We start from the raw sequence: 23808 nt of genomic DNA, 5'->3' as shown, positions 1-23808 counted from the left end.
GCAAGCGAAAACTACGATTTGGGAACAGGAAACTAAACTTTGACAGGAACAGAGTTATTAAAGTTCCCTCACTGTCAGTTTGGGATTTAGGGATGTTTCACTCCATTATACGGGGGATTCTGGGATCAGTCGCCGAGGCGTCCCTTCTACAAAATGGTTTCATAAAGCATATATCACTTCTATTCTTTCAACAACAGCATCGGAGAAAAACGTGTAGTTTTAGGCCTTCGGTATGGCGTTGTTTCGCATCGTAAGAAATACCCTGCTCTTTTCATGGATGGTACAGACCACTCTACTTCCTGGTTGCATCAAGGGCGCTGGATAGGTGGGCTGTAATCGTTGTCCAATCGGCATGTTGTTGCTGTGCGCAGGCGCGGAAGCAATTGACAGGTAGGTGACAGAACGGAGCATCCCAGTCCTAGAAACACGCAATGTGAGCAACGAGTGGTGTTTGCCGCTCTCTCATTGGGTGGCGAACACAGACGCAGGCGCAAAGTGATACAAAAATGGTCGGGACATGCCGCGTGCATTTTGTTTGATTTTTTGCTGCGCGTGCGCTTGTGGAAGGTGGGACGGGAAAAGATGGTGTGGGCGGGGCGCACGAGCTGCTGAAATAGGAGTGGGGAGGGGAAAGGCCGAGACGTGGGCGCGCGACCTCCGGCGCCATTTTATAGGGAAACAAGCGGAGAAACCGAAAGAACTGGATCCGCGAAGGGAGTGGAGCCGCCCGAGGTGAGGGACTTGTACGCTGGGTGGCTTTGGGGTTTGAGTGTGGAGGGGTGGCGCCTCGAGAACCCTACCCGTCGTTATTTAATCAGTTGCTGTCTTCCTTTCCGTGGGGTACTTCCGCTTATTTAGGTTTTTTCCCCGGCTTCTCCAGTACTATCTTCCAGGATATGGTTTCTTTGTCCTCCTTTACAACTCTTGTTTGTGTCGGGTGTATGCTCTGGTACCCTGTACTTTATTTGGAGGAACAGCCCCCCTCTGGCTCCATTTAACGGAATGGGGCAGTCTATCCAAGTTAATGCAGTGGAGTCCCACCTCCATTCATACTGCCCCAGTGTACTTGTTTTCTTGTGATGTGTTGTACCCCAAAGAGGCACCCGTGCTTACTATCATTTTGTCAAATAATTTGACCACTTGGAGAGTTGGTCCTAGTTCGCATGTCAATTGTATTTTCGGGTCTATATTTGAATTTCCGGAAGACGTTTACCACGCGTGGATGTGGAAGAAGTTCCATAGCTGTTCGCCATGTACATGACCAACCCCCCTTGGTGCTGACTTAACTGGCTTTGGTGGCAGTACTCTAAGGTGTTTTCACTGGCGGGGAAGCTCAGTAGTAAGTCGTTACTTGTAGTTTTCTTCAAATTCCTAAGAGTGGCGGACGGTTTTGGTGGTGCCTTCGGTGTCTGCTTGGCCTGTCACTTTATCAATATACAAAATCGGTTGGGTCTATCCTCGTTCCCTTGTCTAGGTTGGATCTAAACACATTTTACTCCATGTTGGTTGTGTTCTGTGGCTGGGTCTCCTATTGTGGGAGACGGGAGCGTGTCTGTAGTGACAGGTGTATGGCTATTAACGGATGGCAGTGTAGTCAACAGGTAGATTCGTTCTCGCTGATTTTCATGCAGTTGAGCTCCCCATGGAACCATTTAGCGCTGTATGCCATTTTCTTTGGTCGTGATTTGAGTGGTACTTTTAATGTCCTGCTTAGCCACCACGTTTAGGAGATTTGGGTTGAGCTGATTGTTTTAAACTCGATGTGTATTGATGGCATTGCTGCAAGATTAGCCGGGTGTTAGAAGTGGACATTGATAACATAATATGTAAAGTGACACATGATCAACATAAACAAGCAAGCGCTCTATTCCTTGCATGCCTGATGCAGAGAACAGGTAGCGTTTTCAAAAGAAATGCACAATTATCCTCCGACTTTTTATGTAAACATATATTTTGGCTTTCACACGCCTGTTTGATGTAATGCCTTTTTGCGTAATTTCACTTTCATAAAATTTTTCCTTTTTAATATGCAGTTCAATAAAAAGGTATCCATTTTTTTTAATTGAGCATTGGCTGAAATCAACCTTATGCAACACCAAAGCAGAAATAAGAATTAAAATGCACACACATTAATATCAATTTCATAATATTACTATGCTGTGGTTGAATTTATATTTTTCTCTTTACTTTTGGGGCAAATCAACGTATGGGGTTTAGTTGTTGGGCTTTGCAGCAGGGATGGAGTCATTTATTGGGTGGAATTCATTATGCCCTTAAAATGTGCACTTGCAGCTCGCCATTAAATAGTGATTGAATCTTGGCAAGTAATGGTGTGATGCGTGCATGTGTAAAGGTCGGATGGCAATTATTTTTTTATGGCTGGCTAGCACATTACTGATTTCCATATCGCTGGACCCCTTTTGCAATGTCAGACGCGCAATAAAACCAGTGCTGCGCAGAGCAGTAATTCAGATTTATTCAAAACCTTTAACCCTTCACTTTTGGGTTATACCTAGTAGCTTGCGCAACATAGTGCTGTACAAAGGCAGGAGGAGGCAACATGGTTGAGTGAAGTTTGGCTGATTGGGCACCCTTCTCAAGTGAGGCCTGAGTAGAGCATTGATAGCCCTCCTCACACCATATTTTTGTTTCCAATGATGTTGAAGAGGTGGGGGCACGTACCCACTGAGACCTTCAAAACAAGGTGGTAGTGATAGCGGAGGGTATGATCACTCCTGTACCCTGGGAGACCTCGACCATCCAAGAAAACAATTTAAGAATATTTCACTGGGTCGTGATTTTTTACATACCCTGCATTCATGCCAGAGCAAGTTCAAGAGAAACTACTACATCATACAGGCGTACTTCTGGAAAGTGATGTTATGGGTACACTTTCTGGGTGACTGTATACCCTAGTGTGTATGATAGAACTTGGATGTGTATCAATATGTTCCCTACAGTTTGATCACCAAGTAACAAGTGTTTGCACTTCCAATATAGAAACACATGGAATAGTATGAGCAATGTGCAGTTCCTTGTGTTGGCAGTAAGGTAGTGGAGTAAACATGCATTCTGTTTTTCTAAATAACAAAAAAAACCTAAAAGTAATTCCATGGATCAAAAAAATCACTGGTAAAATATTTGGGATCTCGTTTCTAAATTTCTTTCGCCTCCTGTCCTTTAATGGTGTATTTCTTCCTGGCCAAAGAAATACGAGGTTCTACGCAGGTTTTATGTGAACTGTCCAAGCTTGTACCACACTAAACTGTTTCTCTAGCATAGGGAAAACGAAAGGATAACGTAACAAATACATCATGGTGTGACCACGGAAAAGCTGAAATGGCTTCTGCCCTTGCAGTAAATTTCAATTTGGAAAAATTGTAAGTACAATTTCTATACCCATGGGCAGTTTACCGCCTCATAGCGAAGGCATTAAACGTTTGTTGCTTGTTTTCAAAGCTGTTAAGCCATCCAAATTTGTTTTGAATCCAAATTGACGCATCCATTAAAAATCAGAGTTTCTGCTTGCTTTTGTTACACAGGCAGGTCAATATCTCGCTGGACAGCAGTGCCCTGCATAAGGCTTGTGAAATCTCAGCAATTCTTCCAGATTACTAAAACGCCCCCCCCCCCCACCATTTTCAATGGCATTTATATCCAACAATATACCACAAAACTGTAACCCTTCCCTTCCCAGGTCTTGAGCTTATTTGGAATTCCTGTGATATTTGATACTAGCACTAGTAAATTGCAATGTAACCACAATACGGATAGTGACCACATGCTTGTTAAAGCAAATTGAGGAGGGTGTTTTGAAAATTTGGACAAGGCTAGCAAATAAACTAGTTGCTTAGGTAATCTTGTGCATGCCGCACAGAAGGAACCTATCAAGCTTCCAGTGAACACACCCCCTAATGCATTCTGAAACGTTTCAGTAATGTGCTGTAGATTTCCAATAATGCTTCAGATGAGAATGTTGATAGTCAATAGTTGGAATACCCATTCGTGAAATGTGCCTGTTTACAGGAATGTTTCATATGTGGCCTGGCTTGGGAGTTTGGGCATGTTCTTGTTATAGGCATGTAATGCAATTTGACACTGGTACCGAGTGAAAAAAATATGTGACACTGAATGGGAGGCAGTTGTTTCTATGCAAATTACTTTGTCCAATTGTCCTGGTCTTTGTTTGATAGTTATTTTTTATTTTTCTTGAGTTTCCAATTCCTTATTCGCCTCAATTCTAATGGCTTTTTGGGTCCGCAACGCTAGACCTATTGTCACTAAAGTGGCTGTACATGATCAGATATTCTTCTGGAATGTTAAAGCTCACAGAATGTATTGGGTGTTTTGAAAAACATCACAAGGGAATAAACAATCTAGAGGTGAAAGTTGCACCCCGATTGCCATTTTGCTTTTAACTAATTTCATTATGCTTTTAACTAATTTCATTATAGTGTTCAGTACTCCAAGAACCCTGAATCCCAAGCAAACCTTACCACACACGAAATGATGTAGCTAAACTGTTATTGAGCCAGCCCCAATTTAGAGCAGAGGGACTGAAGATGATACTTTTCTAAACCAATATTACACATACCACAGAAAGGTGCTGAAATACCTAGTTGCATAAAACAAAACCCCAATTTTTGCTCACTACTGATTGCATGCTACAGTTGTATGGTCTGTATAGCTCTACGGGAGGGACCCTTGACATGATGTAATTTGAATACATTACTATGGATTCCTTTTAAAAACATTTTTTAAAAATTTGGACACAAAGTGAAGTTGGTATAAACAATGTTGGACAATGGCAAGTTTTCTAACTGGTAGAAACAATCACCTGGCTTCCACTGTCAAAACATATAAAATGCCATTTGATTGCCCACGACAATGGGAGAATTGCCGTCTTTTCCATGTATGTGTTCCCAACTTATGAAGCTCCTCCCCTACTAAAATGACAGTAGATGCAGTTAGACCTCAGTCTGCAACGATGACACCATAAGTAATCTCCCACCTGCTGGACAATTTAAAACAAAACCTACTCGTACCAAACAGAAATGGTGAGTAGAGTTTCTCCCAATACCCCGGCCTAAGACAATGGATAGCTGCCCGAAAGCCCCATAAGAATCTCTCCATTCTTATGGACTTGGCTTGGAACCACAAATTCGGCTCCTCATTAAATGGTTTCTTCTATAATCACTCAGTAAAATCGGCATCTGTTCTTTATATATTTTCCCCTGCATGGCGCACTTACTAAATAAACCTTATGTTTGTCCATAACGCAACAGGAAGGCTAGTACTTTGACTCTACAGGAGGAACGCACAACACCAAGCATACGAGCTCTTCACTGGCTAATTAAAACAAAAAAATCCACTTAAAACCTATCAGTCACAGGTCCCCTCTGAGGCATTAAGGACTGCCATCTGAAGAAAGAACATCCAAGAACAGATATGTGGGAATGTGCTGCCCCAAGGATTGGTTTTCTCCAAGATGACTGAACTGTCACGCTGTACCATATCAATAGTCAAAAGAGCACCTGGTTGATGCCTTGCTCTAACCAGGTGGGTAGCATTATATATAGAACAAAAGTGAACAAGGTCATGTGAAACTCACTGCTGAAGGAGAATGGACAGATTCCTGAATTGGTCTCACCGTGACGTGGTGGACCCAGTATCATACACATTGGTTCCTGACCAATTCTGATGGAGTTCTGTACACTGCAGTTTAGGTTTTTATTTTGTTTGCAGTGAGTGTTTTAGATACCCTTGGTTTGCTACAACATAAGATACCTCAACATTTATGAATATTCGTGGTATAGTACACAAATTATAAAGAACAAATGTTCAATATTTGTGACACAATTCTATAGCTTCTACATCCTCTATGGATTCCTTGGGAGGGAAACTAGAGAACTTAGTCCAGTAGTAGCTTGATAAACAGTTTCCTCTGTTCCCTGCAAAGGGGCTGCCAGGACCAGATCTTTATCAGTTACCCTTTTGGGGGCTAAAGTTAAGCCTGGTACTTTTGGGGCTTTTGTCACTAGTCATTCCCGAGGTTTCCACATCTGGAACGAAGTGTAGTCTCATCTTGAGGTTCCTGTTAAGGTGACTAAATGTACTGGGGTCACCCCTTCTTGGGGCTCAAATCTAAGACCAGCAAGATTTTGGGGTGGGGGGGGCTCTGGCTTCGTGGGTGACCCTAAGCCTCGCCACACTCAGGCCTGTGGTCAAACAGATCCTGCTGAGGGGGCAAATAAGCCGGTTAAATACCTTAAGCCTTAACGTACCTGATCTGTAGAGGTTCCCTCACTGGGGGATAACTCGTCAGCAGTCTCTAAGGGCTCGCAGAAGCACATTAGATCTGCTAGCACTGGCTCTACCGAGGTTCCTTGTCATAAGGCTAAAATGGAAAAGTCCTCTCCTATGTGGTGACCACGACCTCACTGACACCTGTGACGCAGTTCACATCGGGAGTTAAAATGGCAGTCCAACCCCGGGGGTCCACAGCGGCTGTTTTGTCTTCCCCTCACACAAATGTTTGACTGGTACATGGTACCGAGGGGCCTGTGTTCAGGGCCGCAAAGCCTTGTCCATTTTGTGGATAGTAACCCATTCTGCCCGCCAATGGATTGGTATGCTTGGTCTCTGCTGCTGCACAGTCTTGCTATGTCCGCTCCCTTGGTTTACATGGATCCAGTTGGAGGACCATCCTTGTTGTGATCCTCAGGGTATGCCCCTTCCAAGCAGCCTCTACCCACTCCAGCGCTTAGGCCACCTTCTGAGGATGCATTTTTTGTTTGGCAATTTTCAGACGCTTATGCACTCTGATCCAATGAAGGCATTTTTTAGGATTTATTGTAGGACCTTTATCCTAATCCACCTGAACCAGCCCCTGCTTCGGGAATCCCTCTGCAGGTCCCGTTGGTGCCGCCTCCTCCTCCACTTTCACCTGTGCTAAAGACTTGTTGCACAGTCAACACCTTCCCTTGGGGCCTGAGCTGACACATGTGGCATTCTATTACGGCTGCACTGGATGAGGATCAAGCGGACCAGGACAGCAATGCCTCACTTTATTGGAGCCTTTCACAACCAGGTTATGGATATGATGGAGTTGCTAGACCTTCAAATAACCCAGCCTCCGGCTAAAGGTGTACTTTCTGGAGCTTTTACTCTGTCGACAGAGGAGCGCCCTGGCCTGTTCCTTCAAAAGAATGTCCTGGCCGAAGCCTGCATCGTCTGGGAAAAATCTAATTCCAGGCAACGCCTAAACAAGAAAATTGACGCTCACTACGCTCGTCTGAAGATATATCCTTGACTGCATGTCCACTCACCTAATCAATGGTGGCAGCTGCTACGGCCCTAAGCAGTCCTCTGCAGCTTCTCAGATCCTTCCAAGGAGGACAACCTTCTTGGCGCCCTTGGGGAATTTTTCAATTCGTGTCTTCAGCTGCGTCACAAGCTCCGGAAGGAGGTTGCTGAGTTTCAGGAATGTATTCCTTCTCATTGGCTCGAAGACGAGTGGCTTATACGATGCCAGAGTTCTGGTGCAGGACCTGCTGGAGGCCACGGTCCATCATGTTGACACGTTTCTCTGGGCCTTATGGTTGGTGTAGACATCTCCTGCCAAGTGTCACTGCATGCTACGAGTTGGGAGGTTCAGGACAAAGTACGTTATCGTCTCTTCAAAGGTAAGGGGATATTCCACTGAGGAACGCACCAAGGCAAGCACGCAAACTTTTGTTGGTCCTTGCCAAAACCCCAGCTAAGGCACCTTTATACTTTGAAGGTTGCGGTCTCAAACCACGTCCTTTTTTGTTTTCAGAACCTCCTGTGCACGCCAGGCGGTTGCTCCCGCTGGTTGCCCTCGTGCAAGCAGCAAAGGCAAGGTGGATGGGTTTTCTCTCGGTCAACAGGTTGCTCCTCAGCAACAGGTGGTCTCCCCGCCAATATTGATTTTCATCCGTCGCATGAGACTCCGGTGGGAGGACTAATCTCATCTGGAGGCGTGGCAGATCATCACAGAAGACTGGTGGGTTTTGGCTGTCGGCGTGCTTTTGCTCCCCCAATCCTCTCGCCCGCTTCCACAGACTCGGTTGCCCTCCCTCAGAGCCGAGATATGGAAACTTCTAGACCTCAGATCAGTGGTGCCTGTTCCCTTGCGGGAGCAAGGCGAGGGCTATTACCCCCGGCTGTTTACAGTGCCCAACCAGACTGGCTTGCGTGCTATCCTTGACATCTCCAATCTTTCTACCCTAAGAGAAATCCAAGATAATTATGCTGAGCCAGATATTCCTCTCTCCGGTTGGCCGATTGGTGACCTTCAGTGATGCCTAAATGCATATCCTGATCTTGAGCCTGCATCATAATTATCTGCGGTTTTCTGTGCGAACGGAACACTTCCATTATCAAGTGCTATGTTTGGTCTCAGCTCGGCACCACATGTCTTTACAAAGATGATGGCAGTCATTGCGACGTTCCTCAGACTGCAGGGAGTTCATTTATATCCATACTTGGACGATTGGATCCTGCGCAGTCCTTGACCACGAGCTAAGGGCAATCTTCAGTCACCCCTTCAGCTCCTGTTCCATCATGGGCTATCTGTGAACTGGTGGAAATAGTCTGTCGCTCAAGACCTTCTTTCTGGGTTTCAGTTGGGATAAAGTCAGTACAGAGTGTTCCTGACAGAGGACAGGATTGCAAACCTTTCAACCATGTGCCAGCTCTTCCTGCAGTCCTCCCACATGTCTGCCTACTTCTGTCATTCCTCGTGTCCAATCCTCTCATGCATTTTTTTTTTTTTTTTTTTTTTTTTTTTCTTCTGAGCTTCTCCATTTCTCAAGGTTTTTAAATAGCAGTATATCCTGTATTTTGTCTTACATGCAATGTGAACTTTTGATAACAGAACCAAAACACAATATAGGAATACTTAATTTGGGATGATTCATGCAATGTAGGACGTTTTCCTAATAGCCAACATTTTGGTTACATTTCCATATGTAGTTTGTTACTCTCAATTTTACAGGTCCAGCATGCATATGAAGGTGGTCATTTTTGGGGAAATTGGGAAACCAAATGTGCCTTCCATCTCAACGTTTCAAGATTGTCATTAAGGTATGTAGTCTTGATCCAGCACCCCACATGACTATGGAATGCCTTCTGTATTCTGTATGTTTTCCCTTTCTTTAGGGAAAGTGGAAGCATGTGAAATGGATAAAGCAGTTTAGGGAGGAGAGACATTTTGATAGTGCCAATTTTGCCCCATTGAGTAGGGTTCAGCTTTGCCCATCTGCTACCTTCAGATAGAATATCTTGTTTTAATCTTTACATTGATAACCACATTTTTGTGCTTTTTAATTTCTAGATAATTGCTATTAATGGTTCTCCCAACTGCAAATATCTGTGACCAGACTTTGGATCCCTGAAAGAAAGGTTCCCTGTATGTGATCTCCTGTGTATTGCACATAGGCAGATCCTTGTCACTTGCAATGGGGGTGGGCGGAAGGGAGTTATTAGCCTTCCGTTTGAGGGCTGTTTGCCACAAGTAACACAATATCCAGGAACTTGTGTATACTCTTGGCGAAAGAAGTTCACTCCATAGGCCAAGCAGGGTATCACACTGGGTCTTATGCTCAGTTATTACAGATGGATCAGAAACCATCTCCTCCCAGTATTTAGAGACTTGTGAAGTCTAAGCTAGATGGGAGGTAACCTGTCCCATGGCCAATTCCAGGCAAACCGAAGAGACAGTTGGGCCAAAGCAGTTGATCATATTTGGTACAAAAGTTCTGAAAGGTAGTATTCTGTGAGTTGTCCTCAATTTTGGCCACACATGGACTGTCATGTATGTCGAGCGATACCATTGTACATTAAAGGCTTCATGGGCCCCTCATCAAATCGATCTGAGCTATGTAACGTGTGGCAACCTCTTCATCCCCACCTTCCCCCTGAACCCACTAATGGATGCCCCAAGGTGAGCTTTAGCAATGGGGTCCTTCGATTGACATTTCTTTGGAATTAGGATGGGAATACTGTTGAAAACATGGCAGTTTAGGATGAATAAACGTTTTAATACGTTCTAGCTATTCTTGATGAAGGTAGCTTCATACTTTTTGCTTCTAAAGATCCAACAATTTTGTTACTAATCTTCCTTCAGGGCTCCTGTCATGGTGGTGAAGACTGCAGGAGCAAAATCTAAGCTGGCCTGTGGCAGCAAACCGGACCTATAACAGCACAATACTACAGGGGGTGTGTGGCAATCTAGTGGCTTCAATACTGCCACTCAAAACCACCTCCTGGTGTGTCATCCCAGCGTTTTCAAAACCAGAGAATCATCCGAGATGGCCTCTGAAAGAATGGCCCATGATTCTAGCATCCCAAAATAGGCTCAGACGAGCCAACTGTCTCGTCTGCAGTGATATGCGTGGCAGTGTCTTGTCACAATGTCATTTTTGCACTCATTCTCTAGACCATACACCTCTTGTGTGATTGCTTTAGTCGTCAACCTGTCTAGACGGTCTCCGACATCGCTCCCAATAATAAAATGGGGTACATAAATCCACCCTTTAGAGCGCATGGCATCAAGTCCGATAAGTGACTGAGATATGCACGTTTATTAGCGCTCCCTGTTTGCTACGGATAGCTCAATCATTTATTTCGGGGGTGGGGGTGGAGCTGTTCACATTTGAAAAGCAAGGTATGATGACTTGGGATGGCTGCCCCTCCACCATTGTGTGACAAAGCTGGTTCCATGACGTCTCAGATTTCGTATCACCATGGGGCACAATTGGTCATCCAGTTTGTCAATGGCAAGCGCTCCGATTTCGCCAATGAACTTTTAGAAAGGACTCTGCATATGCAAACTAGCTCTTACTGGGGCTTGCATTCACTGTTGGATCAGCAGCGTATATAAACCAATCTGAATAGCAAGACATAGATTTTAGTGATTGCAAATTAAAATTTGTATTGATTAGCACACATGATTAAACATATTGTACTAATATTTTTAATTGTTGCCAGAAGTATTTTGTACCCAAGACCTAAAATGAGCAACACAGCATTTTTGTGTACCCCTGCAAATACATTAGTGGGAGTGTCTGTAAAATGTTACATTGGCTGCTCGAATGGACCCACAGCTAGTGATAATTGTGTTGCACACAATGCAATTTTTATGCCTTCGAAGCGATGTTGGATGTAAGGTCTTCGGAAGTTCAGTCTGCAAGCATGGAAATAAAGAGCATTAAGTTGCATTTGAATAGTAAATAGAATTCGGTGACTAATCGAGTAGATGATTAGTTAACATTATGAAAATCATGCAGAGCATTATGTTGACATAGGTGGCTGTGCGCAATTGTAAGGATCAATCCTGTCACTGCGTACCACTAAATGACTGCCGAAAACCTATGTTGCTTCAAATTTCGGATGCACATTTCCAGGTGTTTACAAGAGTGCAGCTCCTGCTAGTGTAAACGTCTGCCATTTTGTCAGCTCCGTCAACCACAACGTCCATTGACACAATCTGTTCTTGGGCTTCTTTGGGGGAGAGAACTTTTGGCGCAAAAGTTGAATGGCTACCACTCACGGATTGTAGTTTCCCTCCCTCGCACACCTCATATTCTGACCTGTGGTTGGGAGGCCCTTCGTGGCTGCCCGTTATTGGAGCAATCGTGGAGATAAAATGCCTCTAGTCCAATACCAATTGCTCAGTCTAGACTGTACCCTGGAGATGCCTTTTTTTATTTTTTTAAATTTTTTTGGTACACTCCATAATCTGGTGCATTTGGAACCTATGAAAAAGTACTCTTAAGGACCTACTTCCGGAATGTCCACAGACCAAAGAAACACAAAGGTTGTTGGAAGCTCCTCCTCCACTTCATACTCAGTGGCCACTGAAACGGAAGGAACGTGATCTCTGCCTCCAACTCTGTGCCCGGCGGAACCAGCAGACACCCTCCCTGTTAAAGATGATGCTGACACAGGATGAAGAGGAACAACTATGCTCTTCAATTTGTTTTTTTTTCGGGACTGTTTTGGATTTGTCTTGGACATTCCAACACCAGAATCTCTTCACCTGAAGCTGATGTTTTATTGGTAGCTCCATCCTTGAATGCACCAGATCGCTCAGGCCTTACCCTACAAAAGGATGTCTTGGCAGAGACTGGAGAAGTGTAGGACAAACTACACTGGTCCACAAAGTCTGTATTCTAAGTCTTCTGCTTCTGTCCCCTCAACCGCTGACAAAGGAAGTTAAAATAGTTTGTAAAACTCTATGCTCCAGTTTTGGCAGGCCAATACTGAAGCTGTTCTTGCTGCAGCCTACTTGAAGCTATGGCAAAAACTTTGGAGTTCAAGCAATGCATCTCTCAGGATGAGCTTGAACATTGAAAGACTTATTTTCAGGTGCTATCTGCAGCCCATCATATAGACACTTCAGCAAGAGGTCTCACCATTTAAGTCTATGCCTGTTGTCTGGCTTGGCTCCATGGAACTACGTTTGCTAAGGGCTTTCTGGAAAAAGTGGTGGATCACTAGAAGGCAAGGATCTTTTTCACAGCTCAACTAATGAAGAGCCTACAAAGAGAGGCAAATACCATAACCGCAAAGCCACTAGTTGTACTCACAAGCACCACTGCTCCAAGTCTGGACATCAGAAAATTATCTTTTTGTTTATTTTATTAATATAGCGCGTCTGACTTAAAGGTATCTGGGCGCTGAGATCAGGATAATGGTACAGGATAAGTTACAGGTTACAGTTCTTTAGACATGTATAGAGAACACTTAATACATGTTAGTCATTTGAGAAGTTATAGAAGTAGCTTAATTTAAATCCTACCATATAGTACAGGAAGGCATGTGGTGACACAGATCATACATACTAGGGCATAGGATACATGGCAATGGTATAGGTACAGTCAGCTATGATCAAGAGTGGTATGTTTGGGTAAGTTTGGTGCACAAGGCTACTGTCGGGGGGGGGGAAATAGGTTTAGTTTTTATTCAGTACCCAGGTGATGGCACAGCTTCTGAATTTATTGAAGACTTGGATGGTTTTTATGTCTTGTGGAAGTGTGTTCCATAGTTGGACGGCCAGTAACAGGAACCTGGAGCGCCTGCTCTTTTGAGGTTTTGTCTTTGTACTAGTAGGCAGGAGATGTTAAAGGATCTTGTAGTACGGGTGCAAGATCTCAAAGTGAATTTGTCGTGAGGTATGGAGGGGCTCGGTGGTTCAATGCTTTATGGGTGAGGCAAAGAGTTTTCAGGTTGACTTTGTCTTGTATGGATAGCCATTTGCAAAAGTTTCTAGTTGATGAGATGTGCTCTCTTCTGGGTATATTTAGAGTGGCTCTCGAAGCATTATTTTGCAGAATCTGTAGTTTGTTCAAGATGGATGCGTTAGTGCCTAAATAGACCATTAACAGTAGTCCAGTTTGGATTGTATAAGTGCTCTTGGTAGTATGAGACAGCCGTTGGGCGACAATAAGGGTCTTCACACCCTGATCAGCTTGCTAGTATAGGCAGTAGCTAAGGCAGTCATATTAACATGTTTCGTTAGAGTGGAGTTTGCATCGATGTAAAAGCCTAAGGTTTTTACATCTTTGGCAATGGGTATGTTCCCGTCTATACAAATGCTGGTGTAATTAGGGCTGAGTTTCTGTAGGTTGGAATGTGATCCGACAAGTAGAATCTCGGTCTTATCATTCAGGCAGTGGAGGGCCATCCATGCCTGAATGATGATTTCATTCATCCATGTCGTAGGTGCCAGATGAGGGTAGGAGTATTTGGGTGTCGGCAGCGTAGTTTGTGTACGTGACCCCCAAGCAATCCAGTTTATCAAATAGGGGCTTTGTAAAAATATTATACGAAGTGGGTGAGACACATGAACCTCGTGGCATACCGAAAGTGATGGGATGAGTTAGCGGCTGCCGTGGGTGAGTAGATACACATGCTCCTATTAAAGGAATGTTTCGCTAAACCTTTTATTGCCCCTAGGGGTCGGCCATTGTTTTTAAGCCTAAGTCGCTCGATTTTAGAAACATTTCCTATGGACCTTACCCGAGTCTTCGTCCATTAAACAAACGCGAAAACAGGCAGTAGGGCGCCGCCATTTTGTGATAAGATTCACTTGCTGCATCGCCCTGGCTGACCTGATTTTGCGGCACTAAATCATATCAAATCTTCTCAATGGCTTTGTGTGTCGGTGAAGATGGATTCAACCACTTCTTCTTCCGTGCCTCCACTGGGGGACAAAGGGCCATGTTCACATTGGTGGAAATGTAGGTTTTCTGACCATCGGTGCACGTTGGTACAGTGGTGCATCAGTGACCGCCATTTTTTAAGTAGTATTTCCACTGACCCTTCGCAAGTTTTGGAGCTCCACCAAAGATGGTTGCTGATAGACTGGGACCACTCTGAAATACTTTCCAAACTTTTTTTTTTTCCCTGCAGCCGAGATTTTCTTATTGATTGATTTAGCAAGATGCCATACGTCAAATTGATGTTTATATGTGGGAACTGCTCTTTCATTGTCTTGGCAATTGAAACGTGTCTCTCCGTGGCTATGAGGTTGATGTGCATTCCCCTCTATTGTAGATATTCCACTGATTTTTATAAATCCTAGTTTCTCCATGGCCACCGAGGATGTACATTGTGTTACCTGCACGACCACCGAACTCACAATTGTCTTACTATCCATGTCCTCAAAGTGGTAGGTGCAGTACTTGGCAGAAAATCCAGGGCTGTCGCACTGTCCATCGCTGGCTAGCCTGAATCGTTTGCCTTCGAATGTACTTGCTAGAGACAATTGTTCAATTTTCCAAGCAACACTAATGGCCGGAAACGGATAATCGTTTTGGTATTTGTAGTACTGCGTTTTTTAAATGAAATGGAGTCCCACAAACTGAAAGAAAGACTCTAACTTTCTAAAACTGGAGCAACTAAAAAGTGATGCAGCTGCACACAGTAGATTGCCTGCTGCCAGCATCGGTTGTGCAGACCATGAGAACGTATGATTTAATCTACAGGCGGCATGTATTGTGACGTTACTGCCTTGTTTTTGACGGGTCATATGAATCAATGGCTTCCCACATACTTTCCCTCTGACGGAATGCCCACATTTCAGCATACTTACAATATCCATCAAACAACTGTCGAATACTATGTATTTGCCCTCTTTCATTAGACTGTCATCCTGCGTCAAAGTTGTTTTGGCCTGTGACGTTGAGGACATATCGCCACATTTGAAATAAATATTGCTGCTATCAAGTTCTGATGCGTCGGTGAATGCTGCTGCTGGTTCATTCTGTCATTTCAACATCAGCTACTTCAACATTGATGGGAGAACACAATGTCGACAGCTTTTTTTTTTTTGGTGGAAATTTTTTGGCGGGTGTGAATTGATCTGCGACTACTTCAGAGCTATCTTCAATACATCCAGTATCATGTTGTTGTGGTGGTACTGTAGCAATGGTCCTTTACAACTTTACTGGATTCTCCGGACACATTCATTTCATGTTCTGGCCATTGGACATGAGCATCTCTAGTCTCAACACGCAGCGTCTGAATTAATAGTTCCTCCATAGTATAAATGGTCTGGCAAGCAACAGCTCTCATTCGCTTCGCTGTCTGTATGTATAGTTCGGACACCGACGGGTAACTAGAGGATAGATTGGAAAAGGATGTTCAGTTTAAACACAAGATAAAGTATAGTACAATTGACTGGAAAAAAAACATAATAGTCCCAGCACAAAATTTCTAAAGTTATGAACTGTTTGTAACCTTATTTTTGTTTCTTTTCAACTTTTTTGACTCGACCTTCAACATCTGCACGCTGTTGCTCCGATTCGTATCCGCATGTCTCCCCCTTCCTCTTGCACTGCAACGACTATATTTTCTGTATCCGCATAGACAGCACGGAATGAGGCTCCATTGACTCCCTGAAACATAGTATTTTCATTACTGTGTATCAAAATATTAGCATAAAACACAGGCGAGGACGAACACACAGGTAATCTCAATAGCCAAACACGATTTAAACATTGTGTGGAACGATCAGACGACAAGTATTCTAGCTCTGATGACCTAGTTTGATGGAGCTGTCAGTATCCATACCTCTGGCTCTGCATGGACTGACACGAATGATTGTATTGAAGAGGAGGCATCAACTCCCTGAAACACAGTACTTGCGTTAGTATGGTTTTCAATATTGTAAACATAACACACACTTGGGGTCGACGGCACAGGTACATATAAAGAAATGACCACAAATGTTGCATTGTCTAAAAGAATAAAGGAATATTTAAATATGATCAGATTTAATCGACTTGTTTCTCAGATTTCTTTACACCTGCATCATCTAAATGGGATCTTGTGATTGTATTGGAAGCTCCATTGTCTCCCTGAAACACAGTACTTGCGTTAATAGGGAAGACAGTATAGTAAGTGGAATCACGTAATATGATCACGCTCGATGGAGCTGTCAGTATCCATACCTCGTGCTGCTGAAGAATATCTATGGATGTTGTAAATGTGGTGCGCACTTCCGAAAGCTGTTGCGCCAATTCGTATCCGCATGGTCCCGCTTCCCACGGAATTACTTGAATGTCAGGCTCTGCATCAAGTGCGTGGGTTGACGCTTCAACAACAGCCTGAAACATAGTATTTGCATTAGTAAGGGTTACAATATTGAAAGCACAAGTCACACTTGGGGTCGACCGCACAGGTACATATCGATGGCTAACCACGAATGAAACATGGCGTAGAACAATCAAACAACAAGTGTTCCAGTCCTGATGATCACGGTCGATGGAGCTGTCAGTATCCATACCTCGTGATGCTGAAGAACATCTAGGGCTGTTGTCAATGTGGTGGATGCTTCAGAATCTCCCTGAAGGACAGTACTTGCATTAGTATGGCTAACACTAATTATAACTGAAAACAAACACCAGGGGACGACAACTAAGGTGTATATCAATTGGAAAGCACTAACCAAACAATTGGTAAAATAATCACACGATACATAACTATTACTTGACATGCATAAAACAAGTCTGTAGTGGAATAGCCAAGCATGATTACCGGATACGCGCTAGAAGTGGTTGATCACTGCGGGCATGTCACAGATGTAGAATGGTCTTGCTTCAGATTCAGTGGATAGTCAAGCAGTTGTAAAGGTAAATTATTATTTGATATGCAAATATTAAAAAATTGCCATGCAAACCGACAGAATACTTGAGAATAATGCGCAATATAGTACAGTTCCCTGTGCCCATAAATAGATTTCCTTTGGGGGTTATAAAATCGAAAAATAATTTATTGATAAATGTCATTATTCAAAAAGCTATACTCATATCAATATCGAAAGTATTACAAGGGAGTGTTACAAGGGACACAACACCTAAAATATCAATTAATCCATTTGGCTACCTACACACTACCGCAAGGCCTAAAGCTAAATCCGGACACTTGACTCACCAGTGGCGGAATGTGGACGAAATAGAGTTGGAATAGTGTTTGCGAGCAATTTACGTGTCGTTCGCCGTTTATTCTTCTTTGTTACCCAAGATGTGGCGTACATGTTTGAGGAAAAGTGCCGGCTGCAGATGCAGTATCGATCACCCCTCTTGTCCCCAAAGACCTGCTGGACTCTACTTTCAAGCCCTTCCGGTGGATATCTGCAATGTCTGACCCATTCTCTTATTCGATCAATAGTTTTCGGGAATACATGCATTGTAGTGCCTTCAGATTTAGCATTGGTCTTCGAAGGGCAACCGCTAATCGAACAGGCAGGCATTGTTGAAAATTCTGAAAAGTAAATATCAAGATTATTATAAAACCTTGATGAATAAAAATGTCATAGTAAATGAACCGTACCATGCTCAATGCAAGGTTTGCTTTGGTCTCTGGAACTATACCAGTTCATCATGTGCGGCTTAGTATTTGCATAAGTTAGACATTTTTTTTTTAATTATGTGACTAAACTCTGAACACGTGACTCGTCCCTTGGATGTTCTGTCTTGCACGAAAAGGAAACCTGCTTACATTATAGACTGGACCCCCGAAGGATGCAATTCGATGACAATTGACACAGATGAAAATAAATAGATCTATTGATAGCATAACAATTGAAACTGAAGTCAATAGCAATGAGACCAATGACCATAGCTCTATTGGGTACTGTAATTGCAAATGGATATGTAAAAATGACCGAAATATGACTAGGATACATGGCCTTACCTTGACCAACAAACAGTTGGATTCAGCAGGCCGAGCAGTATGTTGCAGGAGAACAGGTAGATTGCCACAGGTAGCACACTGATGAGTTTGCTCGAAGCGGTCAGATAGCACGACGACGAGCAGATTAGCATAGAGCTCGGTGCTTCTCGGGTAGAAGGTTCAGGAGTTGACTTGCAAAGCACAAAGATGTTCTCATGAGACATATCTTGGTTTATAAAGTATTAGAAACAGGGGTGTGTTTGTGAATGAATGACGTGTGTATGTCGTGGTATGTGGTTTGCAGGGGGGTGGCCTGCCTGGAGACACGGGGTCTGAGGAGGCCATGTGATCGTGGGATGCCTTTTGAAGTGTACATGCTCTTTGGCACCTTGGCCATTTGCACCCGTGACAGCGCTCTTCTGGCACCTTGGCCATTTGCACCCGTGACAGCGCTCTTCCCCGGGTGCGAACCACCTTTGATAGAGGGGGATGGGATGGATGGGCCGGTGGGCATGCAGGCAAGTGTGTGGGAGCGAGGGGCCATCAGGCCCCTCTCATCCTTTACTTCTCAGTAGAAACTCAGAACAAGTGCCTCCAGTAGTGGGTTCGCCCCTTGCCCTTATGTGATAACTTGTTGACATTCGCGTAGATGGGACCACTGAGCAGGACACGGGGCATCCATTTTTGTACCCCCTTTCCAATCCAGCTTGGTGACCAGGCCTCACTGCGCAGAGCACATGGCCCCCACCCTCGTTCCCACTCTGACTGGAAAACTCCAGAGGTATTTGCAACAGCTAATGTAACACATCACTCTTCCTCTTCGATCACTGTCCTGCATGTGAAGCAGCCTGAACTAAGCACATAGCTCGTTCATCTCCACAAACGTGTCCTCAATACCTGCATGCATTATTGAGAATATATTATGTTAGCTTAGATGGTGACCACCCTGCTTCACAGCGACCTGACCTTCACCCATTCGGAGCACAGATGTCTGACGTCCATCCTTGAATGGAGACACACTTGATTCATTTAAAAAAATCGAAACAACGGTTGTTAAAATATGTGGTGTTTTATTTTGTATCATTTTGATGACACAAAAATACAAATCTTTACACATTGTACAGGTCAGGTTGCAGCACAGAGAAAATCCCCTGTACTGACCGCTGTCACTCGAGAACGTTTCTCTTATGGCACGAACAGCACAGGCGGTTATTACTCTTCGAACGCGGTGCCCAAGCCTCCCGTGAAGCCACCATGTAAAGGAACGATAGGCCACCAGCCTGTACCACCTGTGAAAAGGAATGAAACAAACTGTTTTTAAATGACCAAGATAAGTTTAATGAACGTTTGTTGTCGATTCTAATGGCATTCTGCTCGGACAAATGCTATCTAGACACTGCACACTATTGAGCAACTTTCATGCGTTACAATGATATGTATATGTAATTTTGGATATAGTAGAAGACCATGAAATAGGAGTGGCATGACAAGACTTACTCGTTCACGAGGATGAACAGTTGCGCGAAGTTCGTGCATAAGCACCATCATTATCCTCAACATGGACCGTGTGAGGCAGGCTGCCCTGAAGTCTGGCAGCTCGGTGATGCATTGCGGTCGTGGCTCGCCTTCCGAAATGTAGGCCACGCATCCTGAGTTTCACAGCAGCAGCAGTTCTCGTCCTCGGTTGGCATTAGCTCGCACCGATTGCATGTGCACCAGGTGGAAACACCGTCCATGCGACTAGGTCCAGGCTCTTCAGCTGTTGCATCGTCCTCCCAACTGCCGTCCGAAGACCCATCGTTTTCGCGTGTTTCCCTTTCCAGTAGTTCCTCCTCTGTATGCTCGTACACGTAGGGCATTATTGGAGCCATTGTGTGTTAAACTAACTAAAATAATTTATAGCGGTGGTACTGGTATCTGTTCACACGGGCTACAAGCAACGAAGGCAGCTGACCAGAGCACAGAAACGAAATGGGCGGTACACATCTGCTGATGACAGCTCAGGGGGATATGATTTAGTGCCGCAAAAGCAGGTCAGCCAGAGGGGATGGGGGAGATGATAGGATTATCACAAAATGGCAGCTCCCTGATGCCTGTTTTCGCGTGCGTTTAATGGACGTAAACTCGGGTATGGTCCATAGGAAATTTTTCTAAAATCGAGCGACTTGGGCTTAAAAACACATGGCCGACCCGTAGGGGCAATAACATTTTTTTACCGAACCACTCCTTTAAGGAATTATTGAATCCATGTGATGGCTGAACTCAAAGTGAGCTGCTGATGCGAGATGGTCGAAGTACCTTGTGGTCAACCAGATAGAAGGTCGCTGACAGAAGTAGGATGGCCACTCTACCTTTTTGTCTTTTAGTTTGTCAATCTGGCTTGAGGTCAACCAGGGCTGTTTCCGTTCCATGTTGCGGTCTAAAGCCAGATTGTCGTGATCCAAGTAGTTTCTTAGTCTCAAGATAGTCTTGGATATGCAAGTATGCAACCCTGTCTGATAATTTTAAAAGAAAAGGGACCATAGTGATCGGTCTGTAGATTGTAGGTATAGATGGATCTAGCGTTTGTTTCTTGAGTAATGGGAGCACCCATGATTCCTTTAGGTTGCATGATACAGAGTTGCTAGAGAATGAAGAGTTGGTTAATTTGGTGATAAAAACGGCCAAATCTCTGGCCACATCTTTTATGGTCTGTGCTGGGCAACTATCTCCCTTACACTTAAAGGGTTTCAAAGAAGCTATGATTTATTTATTTCTGTAAAAATTTGTGTACCTCTGGAACTGATATATTGGAGAATTTGAAGCCTGAAATGAAGTTTGTAGTGGTGGGCGTAATCGGACTGCTCTGATTACCGGAGGTTAGTTGGTGCCATTTGTTGGCAATTTTCGTCTGGAGACCAGAGATTTTGTTAATGAGCGCATATTGGATGCTGGTGCACCAAGGTTTATCCGTAAGGCAGGTATCTGCAGGGAAGTTAGGTTTTTCCAGCTCTCCTAGGATGTTAACCAGTTCTTTTGAACTGGTACTTGCTTGGTTTATCCTGTCAATGAATGTTTCTTTTTTTTTTTTGGGCGGCTGATCTCACTTTTGTAAGTGGCTGTGATGTTTGCTAGTTTAGATTTGTTTTTGACGGAAGGGGTGTTCTTTCAGAGGGTTTCCAATTTCCTCTTTTTCTGTGCATAGTAGTTTGAGTTCAGGGGTGACCCAAGAGTTCAAATGTGCTCTAGGTTTCCCACTGCGCGGTTTTAGTGGGGCTATAATCTCAATGGCTTTGGTCATGGCTTCATTGTACCGATCTGAGTCCTTCTTGGGTAGTTAGGCATTAATAGGGGTAGGATGGCCTCAGCTGTGATGTTGCGTTTGTTTCTAGTGAGACAAGGTGGTGCAACTATACTTTTTATCGGCTCTAGATTGTTGATGTTGAGCTCAAAAGCTAGGAGGTGGTGGTCAGTCCATAATAGAGGTGAAGACTCCTTTATTGTAATATTGCAATTTAGATCTGCTACCCAATCAAGTTTCCTACCTTTCTCATGGGTAGGTTGGGTGATTTTTATTTGTATATTTTTTATTTCTTTTGGGTCATTGTAGCCAAGGTTAGTCACCTAGGATGATAATCTGCGCCGTGAGTTTGGTGTTGTCCACTGCTATGGCAGAAAGATCTTCTTCAAAAGGTCCTAAAGGGACCTGGGGGCCTATATGTTTGTTTGTTTGTTTATTTATTTAGTATAGCGCGCAAAACCCAGAGGTAACAGGGCGCAACAGAGGTCAGGAAGATAGGATTACATAAAAACTTGGTTACAGAATAAGATAGGCATGAGAAAAAGAGCATTGCATTTACAGTTACATTGTGTGGGATGTGCATATATACATATAATTGAGCGAAAGCTTACAAATTTACATATTTAGTGCTGTGCATAGGGGCAGTTTGGTTGCATTTACATATTTACATATTTAAGGCTGTGCATGGTAGTCAGGTTATAGCACTGGCATGATCAGATTAGATGGCAGGGTTAGTCGTGAGGATCATTGGCCCGCAGCCAAGTGAGGGTGTTTCGCCTGAAGCTATAGTAGGATTGGTCTGTCCTAATGTAGAGTGGGAGGGCGTTCCAGTGTTGGGCTGCCAAGACAGGGAAGCTGCTGCCGCCGGTTTTCTTTTGTCTGAAATTGGGTACCTGCAGGCAGTAGGAATTAATCGATCTGGTGGGGCGGGTGGACGTTTTTTTCTTTATTCTGGATGCGAGATAGGGGGGGGGGCTGCGTTGTTTAAACATTTGTAGGTGAGTGATGCCGTTTTGAGGGAGATGCGGTCGTGGATTTTAAGCCATTTGTGTTCTCTCCTTTTGTTGGAGATGTGTTCCTTAGAGGGTAGGTTGAGGGCTGTTCTGAGAGCGTTGTTTTGTAGTGTCTGTAGTTTGTTGGTTATGCATTTGTTGGCTCCTAGGTACATGGCGTTGCAATAGTCCAGTCTGGATAGTATTAGGGCGTTGGCTATGATGATGCAGCTAGCTTGGGTGAGGAAGGCTCTGCTTGCCCTAATTAGCTTGCATGTGTAGGCGGTGGAGGATGCTAGTGAGTTAACTTGTTTTTTTAGTGACATGGTTGCATCAAGGTGAAAGCCTAGTGTTTTCACTGTTTTGGCCACTGTGATGGTGTTGCCATCAATGTTGAAGGCCTTATAGTTGGAACTGAGTTTTTTGAGATTGGTATTGGTTCCGAGGAGCAGGATTTCGGTTTTCTCATCATTTAGACATAGACCGTGTGTGGCCATCCATGCCTGAATGATGAGATATATTTTGTTTACCAAGGCCGTATCTGAAGCGTAGTTGCCTGAAACGGGTATGAGGATCTGGGTGTCATCTGCATAATTGGTATATGAGACACCCAGTCTGTCCAACTTGTCAAATAGGGGCTTGGTAAAGATGTTGTAGAGGGTGGGAGAGACGCAGGAGCCTTGGGGCACCCCACAGGTTATTTTAATGGGGTCTGCTGAGGCTAGGGTGGAGAAGACCCTCATAGTTCGGTTGTCCAAGAATGATTGGATCCAGGCTATGGCCTCTTTCGAGAAGTGGGCTGCTGAGGCCAGGTGTTCGCACAGGACTGCGTGATCTACCAGGTCAAATGCTGCCGACAGATCGAGGAGTAGTAACATGGCAGTGTTCCCTTTGTCGTTAATCTCATTGATCTGGGTTTTAAGATCGATTAAGGCTGTCTCGGTGCCGTGCTTCGGTCTGAAGCCTGATTGGTGGGTGCCTAGTAGTTTGTGAGTTTCAAGATATTGCTGAATCTGCAGGTATGCTACTCTATCTATTATCTTTAACAGGAATGGCACCGTGGTGATGGGCCTGTAATTGGTGGGAATAGCGGGGTCTAGGGTTTGCTTCTTGAGGAGAGGCAGGACCCAAGATTCTTTGAGGTTACTTGGTATGGTGTTGGAGGAGAAGGATGCGTTGATCAGCTTGGTTATAAAGGGGGCTAGATCCCTAGCAGCATCCTTGATTATCTGGGGAGGGCAGTTGTCGCCTTTGCAGTTAGATGGTTTAAGTGAGGCTATAACTTTTTCTGTTTCTGGGATAGATATTTTGGTAAATCTGAAGAGATTCTGG

At 44.1% G+C, this 23808-nt stretch overlaps 1 protein-coding gene across 7 annotated transcripts in view; it reads left to right on the top strand.

Annotated features, from left to right (window-relative positions):
• Nucleotides 1-595: 595 nt before the first annotated feature.
• The window catches only part of CNOT1 (CCR4-NOT transcription complex subunit 1), a 2171110-nt gene continuing 2147897 nt past the window's right edge, over nucleotides 596-23808 (top strand). For 6 of the 7 annotated variants that reach the window (XM_069654650.1, XM_069654658.1, XM_069654642.1 and 3 more), the window contains exon 1: nucleotides 596-732. The gene's annotated coding sequence lies outside the window, so the exon portion shown is untranslated. Of the gene's footprint in view, nucleotides 733-9019; nucleotides 9109-23808 lie in introns of all 7 variants that reach the window. The other variant, XM_069654615.1, reaches the window with a different exon arrangement.

This window comes from Ambystoma mexicanum, chromosome 1p (genome assembly GCF_040938575.1).
Source record: "Ambystoma mexicanum isolate Mex_15411 chromosome 1p, UKY_AmexF1_1, whole genome shotgun sequence".
In the NCBI taxonomy this organism is placed as follows: domain Eukaryota; kingdom Metazoa; phylum Chordata; class Amphibia; order Caudata; family Ambystomatidae; genus Ambystoma; species Ambystoma mexicanum.
This window is presented reverse-complemented; position numbering and strand designations above follow the sequence as displayed.